Below are 11531 nucleotides of genomic sequence, written 5' to 3'. Positions count from 1 at the left end.
CAGACGAGAACGTGGGGGAGCAGGAGTGTTTGCTTCGAGTCACAGGAAGCAACACAGCGACGTCCAACCATTTGTGGGTTTGCAGTTTTTGTACACATGTAATGCAGTGGTCCTGAAGCACCTCAAACCTCCGTGCAGGAGAGTACAGCGTCAGAAAAGTGTGGACAATTTAGACAAGTTGCCACACGGGTGAAAAATAACTGAACCCTTGGCACTGGTGGTCCTCCGCAACGTGCTGGATGTCTTGGGATAAAATGGAGCGACACCTGCTCGCAAGTTCAGGCGGCCAACTGGAGCTGCGCTGCTGTAACCAGGTGACACGCCTCACTCTCCACAACCCTATATCATACACGCCCTTCAATGTGGCGGTCTATTTAGCAAAGACTTCCCATCTCTCCCTTTGCTTGTTGATGCCTGTCAATTCAGCGCCTCACCCCAGCATCCACCTGCAGGCTCCCAGTTTTCCGACTGAAATGCTTTTGCGATTTGGATGGTGCCAAATCCTGGCTGGCATTATGTCAAGCTACAGATCAGAGGGCCACAACTAGGTTGTTGGTTTGATCCCTGATTCCTACAGTCTGCATTTAAAAGTGTCCTCAGGCAGGATACTGAAAGCCCAAAGTGCCTCTGACGGCTGTGCCAACAATGAATGAACGTTGTTTGATAGGAAAAGTGTCGCATATGGAAATGTGTTGAGTAGTCGAAAAGACTCTAAGTGTTCATTTACCATTTTCCATAGACGTGCTAGGCCTTTAGGTCTTTGCACCTCAAACACAGAAGATGTACCTCGACAAAACACGACTGGCGCTTCACAGCATTGTTATCCGTGCTAAAATAATAAATAATAAGTTTACTTCTTAATTATGCAAGAAGGGACTTGTTTGCTATGAAATAAATGCCATAAATTCAAAATGTTTTCAAACTTAAAAAAAAACAGGTCTGACTGAGAGACTGCATCAATCTGCATTTTGACTTTTGCAATAATTAATCAAATGATATTTTACTGGTAGAACTCAGCAGAGAGCGTAACTGTTCTCATTGGTTACACAGAAGAATCAAATCTCAGTGCAGTGCAGATCTGTGACAGGGCTGAGATGCTGTGGCTTCTTCATGTGGGAGGGCTCACTGCCTCTCAGGCTCAGGGTATTTTCTAGTGGTAAAAGAAAATGACTGACATCATCTCCGTTGCATTGGAATTGTCCAACAGGAAGCACAGCATTGTTACCACATCCACTAATTAAAAGCCATGTTTGTCCTCTTTTTGTCATCTGGTGTCACTCGTCAGCATGTGTCTGATTGTTACCATGGAAACTATGGGTCTTGGTTCAGCGTTAGCCCGGGGGTGGAAAAGTGATTACTCCCTCTTTATATTTTGTGAAACTTGCACTAGACTTATCTCAGAAGAGAAATAAAGACTAACTTACATTTACAGTTTTTATCAGGATCCCAATCAGCTGATGTCGTAGCAGCAGCAACTTCCTGGGGTCATAAAAAACAAAAGAGCTAACATCAGTTATCACATCATATATTATACAATATGAGTATACCAGGTAAGACACTATTGGTTGTGGACTCTGTGTATAAGTACAGTATAACAAGATTAAATGGTTTATGTGAGTGCTAGCTTTACATGCTACCATGCTGGCTAATGCTACAGCCATGCTAATGCTAATGATACAGCCATGCTAATGCTAATGATACTGAGGTGGTGCAACCAATGGTGTTAGCACATGACAAGTAACTGCAATTCTATTAGCCGGCTTGATGGGACAAAATAGGACTGTATGTCCCTGGTTTGTATCACACCCCATTCTTAAAGCACAGCACCAGAATCTCACCCAAGGACACTTCTGCATGCAGACTGGAGGAGCCGGGGATTGAACCCTCACCCTTCTGCTTAATGGTCAACCCGCTCTATCCCCTGAGCCACAGCCACCCAGCATGTAACTATATTCTTATTCATTCACTCTTATATATATCCAGACATATTCAGAGATTTCCCCATGTATTACCATATTCATATCCATTAATTTCCCAGCCTATCACTTCATTAACCTTCACATACATCAGTATGCATCAAGGCATTTTCAACATCATAACATATCCCATAAATAAGTCTATGTATATATTATTCATGTCATATTATTTATGGATAATTAATGAATTACACTCAAGGGGTAACTCTGTGGTCACTTTAATAAATAAAGGTGTTGTTTGTGGCTTTCTACCCCTTTACTGGATCATTCTTAGTGAGGAATTTAAAAAATAATATTAATATGAGAGAGGGAGAGGCTGACATGCAACAGTGAACCAATGGCAGCGTCACGTGCAAGTCATCCCTGGTACATGACACGCACCTGAGTCAAGTGAGCCTCTGAGGTGTGTCAGTTGTCCAATGTTCAGCGATGATCTCCTTTCACTAAAACCCCCCCACACACATACACACACACACACAGGTCAGGACAGTTTGCCCTGCGCTTGTTTCTAAAAGTCAAATGTGTGCACATTTCCACACACTGGCGAGTGTCCCGGCCGAGTGGCAGCGTGCTGTGGCAGTCAGGCATGACAGAGTGTGCACGAGCAATGCACAAGCAATGTGTGTGTGTCTGTGCATGAAACCAAACCTGTTGCAATAAGCTTGCATTTTTTCCCCCCCATCATTTGTTTTGGTTCACCTGGGTATGAATAAATTGCCAGAGACGACAAAGCAATCAGTGCCAGGAAGAGAGCATAAACGACAAGAGTACTTTTCAAAGTCAATTTTATTTATGGTGGGCGAGAGGAGTCTCAGACAGAGGCGAAATTAATCAGGTGATTTCAGAAGTAGATTTTGGAGGAGCAGCTCATTTCCATCCATTTAAGATGGGCGGCGGCACATGGAGGACGTGGGAAGGCGGCCAGGGTGAAGATGGCATGAGCCTCACATTAAATGGAAACTGATACATTTAAGACTGTATTAAATAATTACTGCAGGGGAAATGGAAGCAGATATTACTGGAATGGCCATAAAAAGAGATATATGGATCAAAAGGGAGGCGTCGCCCCAAGGCTTTGTTGACAGCTGCACTGGGTGTTATGTGATGTCCCCTTTGACAGTAAATATTAACACCCACTATCATGGTCCATTTTATTGATTCCCTGGGGGAAATTTGCTCCATGCATTTGACCCATTTGAACATTTAGGGGGAGCAATCAGTCACAGCTCAGTATCACCCTCCAGTTTCTCAGTTCTCTTTTTTTGGACTGACAAAGATCATTAAACAAACAAAGTAGTTAATAGTTGGGTGAGAATCTTATCTTTAAAAAGTACCAATGATCAACATGCCAGGGGTTGTTTGTAATATTCTATACACTCGGTCTATAATCTCAGTAGTTGTGGCAACATTTTTTAAGATCAGTTCAACTCAAAAGCATAAGCTGCTTTCATACATGCTCTGAAGTCCAGACATTATCATGAAATTTTCCTGAGGGGCTTAATGTGAGAACATAAAATGTCCATATAGCAACCGACTCTTCCTGCTTCCCCCCTGGTTAAATGTGGGTAAAATGTCTGAGTGAGTCCATGTGGGAACATTTCTGGAAAATTCACATCAAGTGAGAGGGTGTTTTGATAACCTTCCAATGATGGACTCAAAACTGGAAGAAAACAAATATCAGGATGCAATCTCAGAGCTCGGCGGCTATCGTCTCATGATGATTTAGCCTCTGGGGCCAACAGGGAATATTTTGGGGCTTCTCCAGTAGACAGCAGAAATCTGGTCCAGGACTCTGTCTGACATTACCCGCACACTGTCCTACTAGTTTCTTTTATCACACCTTTCTCCACATGAAACACAAACAGATATACATTTTGTAGGGGTTTGAGATCCAGATGATATTTCGGCTAATCTCATATGAATGCGGATCAATTACAAACTTGATAGCCAATGCAATTTCAGTGTCCTGACTCTTTTGCTCTCCACACATAAGCCTACTGTTTACCTGCGGGCAAGCAAAGCTTGCTCAAATGTGATTGGCCAAACTAGAAGTGGAAACCACAATCTTGTCCCTCGTCTACTGATCCTGTATATTCACATCTGGAAACCGTTTATAATTAAATAAAACAGATTAATAAAGAGGTGCCACATGCTGTATGAAGAAGATACCTTCTGAGATACGACTGCAATTTCAACTAAAACACCAGCGGTTTTCTTCAAGTCCTTCATGATGATGTGACAGTGACAGTTCAGCTCGTGGTTACACTTTGATTTGCACTGATTGGTCTGCAACCTTAGAAAACCTTTCAGACCTGCATAACGATCCAATCATTCTCATTCTGTCCTTTTTTATATTGCTCCACTTACTTATTTTATGGCAAATGAAGATTTAATCTGTGATAAGAGATATTACTGCATTCGGAGAAATATTCTTTATATTCTACACTGCTAAGAATGTGATGGAATAGGAACAGATATATGGATTAGAAAATGCAATATAGTACTAAGGGCTTTTAGTTCACTTGCACACATACGACTGAACTTTACAGGTCTATTTAATATAATATTATTATATAAAGATGCCTTCTGTTGGTGACATGGTAAATTTCTCTTTTGTTAATTTGATGTGATGTGATGAACAAGATGAAACCTGTTTTAAACCATATTTTACCGAGGGCATTTATGTTTATAAGTGTGTGTGTGTGTGTGTGTGTCAAAGGTTATGGTTAATGTGGTCATACACACGGGACCTTGATATTGTAACTGCAGCACAAAAAGACAGTTGTTGGCAGGACTGATGCAATAAGAGCTGAAGGATAAATGGTCGCGGGTCAAACTGCTGTTCACCTACATATAATGTGAACACACACACACACACACACACTTTCTCTCTCCACAACCACAAGTAAACACAGTATTGTTGGATGTGCATGGGCCCTTGGCGTACGCTCAACCCTTAAGAAGCTTAGGATGAGCTCTAGCAACTGAAATCCATTTTTTCAAAGAAAATAACCACAATTTAGTAAAAAAAAATAAGAATTGTTTCCTGTTTTGTTACATAAAAGAAAGAAAACAGATTCTGATCACACAAACATATGGCAGGTTATAGAGAGAAAGTCCTGTTTTCATCAGTTTGGCAGCTGAGTGGTTTGGAGGTGACTGGCTAATCGTGTCCACGCCTGAGACATGTCCTGGCAGCATTAACGTGCAACTGTAGCACACAAGGCACTTAGCAACTGGTTAAAGCAGCACGTCCTGTTAAAGAGCACGAACGTCCACTGTCGCTGATTTGCCCCAAAAGTGTTTTGTAGCTCGGACCGAACCAGTGCTGGTGAAAGAATATCAGAGTTTTTTTTTTCAGCATTCACCATGAGAAGATATTCGCTGACTTTGACAAAAAAAAATCGTATTAGATTAGAACTGCTGACTCCCTCACACCATTGCACTGGGTGACATGTTCATTCATTACAATAAGCATGGCCGACTGTAGTTTGTTCTAAAGTCACGGTTGAGAACAGCCCTCAACGCACCATTTACTCCCGTTTAACAGCGTGTGTCACATGGGGGAGTCAAACTAAATACTGAGAGATGAACAAAGACATCTTTCCTTTTGGTTGTGACTTCTTAAAATAACATACAGATACATCAATGGAAATAGACTGATATTTAACATACTGCTAGAATAGCTATTTAAATGTGCATTTAAAACCACAGATGCAGATTTTAACAACTGACCATATGCACAAATCTTAAATTAGGCCAATAACTGAAAGGTTTGGTTTTTGCAATCCTGAAAAAAACAAAATAATGTACTGGTGACTAACTACTGACGGTCCAGAGAGACAGGAAACACTGCTGAGTCTCAAATTCAGGGGCTGCGTCCTTTGGAGGCTGCATTTGAAGACTGATTACGTCACAGCGGCGCGACTGGACTGTCCTATTTGAAGGCTCCTTGAAATATGGCCAACAAATGTGTCCATCTATCCCCGAGAGATGAAGGCTCCAATGGGTGGATCCTTTCCAGCCCAACCTATCCCAGGATTCAATGCTAGAGTATGACACTTAAACTCAACCAAACAGTTGATGGTACGAAAAAAATCTCGTTGTGTCCAACTTCAACTCTATTGTTTGGCAACAGCAATAAAGGCGGAACGACCTGGTAATGCCGAGCACAGAAATCCTCTGCAGACCAGACCGTCTCTTTTCGGTTCGGCCTTCGTGGTCTACCCGGCCCATGGAGGAGGCGGTCTTTGTGGGCCGGGTAGACTGCGTCCTCTGAAGGATGCAGCCCCTGAATTGAGACACAGCAAGAGAGGGGGTATACAACATACTGCTGGCTGGGAACTGAACTGTGGATTTTGTATCATGTGATATTTGCCTTAAACATCCAGGACTCTTAGTATTATCTCAGGGATTAAAATATAAAGATGTAAATGTTTGAAGAAGTGACTAATAAAACATGGTTAAAGCCCTAAAATACACAAGCATGAATCCTGCCTCAAGTAGGAATTCTTTTTGCTTTGTGTTCCATTCTGAGTAAATGCATGAGTAAATGAAATGAGGCACACGACTCTGTTTCACCTGTGGGCATTGGAAGAAATGTGGCCACGGACTGTGAATTTTCACACAGAGCAGCGGCACATATACTGTACATCTGGTGCCAATGTGCTTTATCACATCTGACTGGCCAATAACAGCCGCTATCGCAGAAACAAAGCCACAGATCCCGTTGCAATTTTAGACTCTGATATGGTTGAAATGCATTAATTTAGCCAGAGCAGATGTGGGGCGCAGATGCACAGAAAGGCTTATCGGCACGGCTTCTCCATCCGTATTGTTGGTTGATGAAAAGTAAACCGACTTGGCCGAGTGGAAACCCAGAAGAAAAAAAAGACACCTTGATGATAGATGACTGTGTGAGGCACAACTTTAGGAGGCGTCGGCGTGAAAAGGCAGGAGCGAAACTTGACTGAATGTCGAGAAAATGAAGTCGCGGGCGGCTCATGTGAGAAATGTGGGGTGGAACGTGATGTGTAAAGCAATGTTAAGACTGCATCCCCATGGGTTCCTCATGGTCAAACACACACATGATGAATTTCAATATATTCAGCTGAGCATTAATTATGAATCACCTGCCTTGTTGGCTATGCATCAGCTCAGAAGAGGCAAACTAAGACGTACTGTATAGTGACTGCAAGAAGCTGAGAAAAGAGCTTATGCAGCACATGTGTGTGTACCGGAGTGTGTGTAGAGGAGTGAGTGTTTGGGCATGCACGTGGCAGGAGGTGTTTGTGTGCTGGAGTGTGGGAGGAGGAGGAGCGTGGGTTTACATCTTCCCAATACATATTGTTTCCCTGGTCACTTGCTTCCAAATCCCCCTATTTGATGCCTGATACATGGCTGTTTGATTGATTATGCATAGATCTTCCGCAGCAGTAATGTTATTCATAGGTTCTGACATGCGGCTCTCACAGCCAAACTTACAGCAAAAGTCCCACAAGATTAAGGATATTTAGGATTAATCACAGAGCGTGACCGATCTCCCAGGAATCCACACACACACACACACATAAATACATAAAATCATCCAAATACAAACACGTGGATTCTTGGCGATGTAGGTCCGGGTGACAGAGCACATCAGTCACACCACAGGCTTTTCATAAATGTTGAAGAAGCCAGCCTGGTAGGTGGCGTGGCATTATTCCAACTCATTACCATCAACCTGGATTATCGTAACTTGACAAGACCCAGTTTGATGCTTGTTAATAATCTATTTTTGCCCCGATTGGACGGCTGTGAAGCGAGGGCCGGGGAATGCCCAGTGGCACCTTCCGTTACAAAACGAAAGAGGTTACGGAACGGGGGGGCTGCAACAACCACAGAGACCTACAGCAGATACAAGGGTTTGTTACTGGGGGGGACGTTTATGCTGATATTGTATATTCGGGTGTGGTGTTTGTGAAGCTGTGGAAATGTCTAAGCTGCTAACATGAATAAATCTATAATATTTAGTCACCTGATTAAGTTTTGAGACAAACATGATGTTTTCCTTCTCTGGTCATATTAATGTGCTGTTTTTGGTACAGTAACATACAGTTAAACAGATTCCAGACAGCGCTTCAACATACAGACTTGAAATATTCATACTTCTTCATCAAAGTTTAAAGAAGGCCTGAGGAGCATTGGGTTCATTGTTAAGACATTAAATTACCTGAGATTTTGAAGAAAACAGACTAAAATTGAAAAGAAAAGCCAATAGTTATTTTGATTAAATTGTAATAAAGTTAATAATGATATGTGAAGACACATTCAACGCTTATTTAAGTAAAAAAAGAAAAGAGAAATCTCACGAGTTTGGTTCAACGATCACTGCAGGTAATGATTAAAAAAACATCACTATGCATTGCATCAATTAATCAATGTAAATTTAACTAATTATGCAGTAATACAGTAAAAACAATAAATCAAAGCACCAGTGGGGAAATGGATGGCAGCTTTTAGATCACTGAGTCACTCAACATGTTCCACTGTCTGGTTATAAGAAATATGACAAGTGACAGAATATTAAAATTTGTAGAAAACAAATATGTCATTTTAAAGCTCAGGATCATTGATTTCAGTTTCCTTCAAATGTTATCGCCCATCACCTATACCTCTGTAAAGCCCAACCCTGACTTTAGGTGTTGAGAAGTTTACTTCTCTGCTGCAGCTTCTTAATGGACGGTTTATTCTGTCGACAGCCAAAATAAACTTCAACATCAAACCTGAGAAGTTTTGTCAGACAAGTTTATCTGTTCTTCCAGTAGAAAGGGATCAAAAACATTCCCTTCCATCACTGAACTGAACTAAATTCAGCACAACTTGCTGCTTTTGACTCAGATGTAGATATACCCCAAATATCTGACATAAAACATGCCAGCCTCAAGAACCGGATTTATATGTGTGACGAACGTGCACTTTGTGAAATGGAAATGAGTCCTTGTTTATGAAGTCCTCAACGATTTCTCCTGTTTGATTGCAGCGTTTAATCCCAGTGAGAAACTGCAGCACATTATCGAGTCTCGGAAAAATGTGGGCCACAACACTTCAATGTTCCTGGTTGAAAAACCAGGTGAACCTGTGGGCTAATTCATGCTAATTAAGTGGGAAAAAGCAAAAGAGCTAAGCGTGTTAAATGTGGAAGCATCGATCCCAGGATTACAGCAATAAGCCACTGATTAAGTCATTTATATATTATGTTTTAAATATCACACTTAATGTAAGAAACCTCATCCATTTAAATACTGATGCATGACAGCGATTACATGCATGTGCTCATATTAGCAAATCAGATTGTTACCCTATGTCCTTATGATGCAAAGATAATCAGAGGGTTATTAGAAAAACTGAATTTTGTTCAGAATAACTGGAAGTTGAGCTGTGGGGTAAAATCCCTCTTCATCGGAGGACTGGGCTGGATGTTATGTTTGCCTGCTCAGCGAAAAAACAGGAGGACAGAGTCTGAACTGCTGATCCAAGATATCTGCTTCAAACCCTCCATGGCAGAGGTTATGGTTAACCATTAAAAAATGTGGGATCAGGCGGAGGATGTTAACACGAGCCAAGACCCAGCAGGACAAATCGCCTAAATGGCCAAACATCGTTTATCCTAAAAAAAAAATACACCTTTCCATTTCTCATCCATTTCTTTCCGCGAGGACGGAAAAAATTTATATAAGAGAAGAAATATTGACCCAAAGAGAATTGAAGTGCAAGCTGTTTGACTGTTAACCCAACATGCAGCTCTGTGAAACTGCAGTGTATGCAGACTCCAGTGTTGCTAAACCGGGGAATTAATTTTGGTCTTCAGGACGGAAGCTGGGTCACTGTTAAACGAGTCACTCCACATACAGTAAGCGGAGTTGGTTAATTGGTTCTTTAAAGAGACTCTCCAATGAATAATAGCAGCCTCCTTTATTCAGCAGGCCTGGTTAATTCATAATGTGTCATTAGTTTTAGGTCACAAGTTTTCAGTGAAGCCTTGAACGGGCCCCGGAGGATGAGTGAAGTGCACAAGCTGACAGCTTTGATATCGGTTCAATCCACAGACTCGGTTTCCCTGTGAACGTTTCTCTCACACGCCTACTATGTGCTCCTGACTGACTTTAAAGATACAACAGGATTATTTCCAACAAGTCCCACAACCTATGATACGATTGGAGCGTTTCCTCCATTACAGCCTTTCCTGTGACATGGTTGTTGGTTTAGGGAAAGATTGTGGATTGGGTCAAGTGCGCAAAGGTTAGAGGATTCTCGTTGTCATGGTTACAATAATGGAGATGTAGCTCAGGTTACAGAATGATAATGGTCATGGTTTAAAGAAAAATCAATGACTCTCAATTGGAAACGGGGAACGTTTTTTTATTTAAAGCAGGGCAGTTTCCTTATTTCTGCATGTCACAGTACATGGACTTAAAGGTTCAGTGTGTAGAATTTAGTGACATCTAGTGGTTGGGTTGCATGTTGCAGGTAAATACCCCTCACCTCACCCTCCCCTTCCAAACATAAAAGAGAACCTGTGGTGGCCTTCTGTTGTCAATAAAACTCAAAAGGTGTTTAGTTTGTCCAGTTTGGGCTACTGTAAAAAACATGGCGGCCACCATACAGAGGAACCAATCCCAATTTAAATATAAAGTATTTAAATATAAAGGGCCCATTCTAGGGTTAAGAAAAGAACAATTTGTACATTTTAGATGGACACCTTAATGGACACCCGAGCAAAGTATACGAGCACCAAAACATTACATTACAAGATGGACGACATGACAGCTCCCCAAAAATGAAACCAATTATCTCCATCACCCCCTGGTGGCTGGCTGCACTCCAGGTCATATAGGTCATCCCAAAGATGGTTTCTGTCATTTTAGGACTATATGACAGTTCAAGTGTTAATTTTTGTTTGGTTTTAATTAGTTATTTGGCTCTGTAAAAACGGGATGAAACATCATGACAACTGAGACTGACTCACGATTGGTCGAGGACATCGACAGGACCTAAATAGTGCGGCTCCACTACTGCGCAGACTATCGCAAGATGCCCCCCCCCCCCCGCGTAGCCAGGATATTTTGGTTTAATTCTTGTAAGGGAGTGGAGACGCATCCCTATAAACAGTCATTGTGCAGACCAGTCAAGTTCTTACAGACTTGTCACTGAATTGGGAGATAAATTTAGATTTCCCTTAATTAAAACTGTAAAAAAAATATATATTTTTTTCCATCCAGATGGTTAGAGGAATCTTTAAGCATTAAGGGAATCTCCTCTGAAACCTCCTGGGTTTTTTACAAACGGGTATTTATCTTTAAAAAAAAAAACATATGCTCATAGCTCTGTGATGCGAATGTTAATAATAAAGGCTGAAACGTAACAAAAAATAAAAATCAACCCCAAGACCAAAAGCACATGAAAATATGTGGACAAGGTTTCTCATGTGCTTTTGTCTGTGTAGTGTACATTTCACTGAGGAGGATAAAAAAGCAATAAAAAAGAAAAATGACTGGAGGCAAAGGAGGAGGA

Source organism: Hippoglossus hippoglossus, chromosome 22 (genome assembly GCF_009819705.1).
Source record: "Hippoglossus hippoglossus isolate fHipHip1 chromosome 22, fHipHip1.pri, whole genome shotgun sequence".
Taxonomy (NCBI): Eukaryota; Metazoa; Chordata; class Actinopteri; order Pleuronectiformes; family Pleuronectidae; genus Hippoglossus; species Hippoglossus hippoglossus.
The sequence above is the reverse complement of the archived record's forward strand: the minus strand, read 5'-3'. Positions refer to the sequence as shown.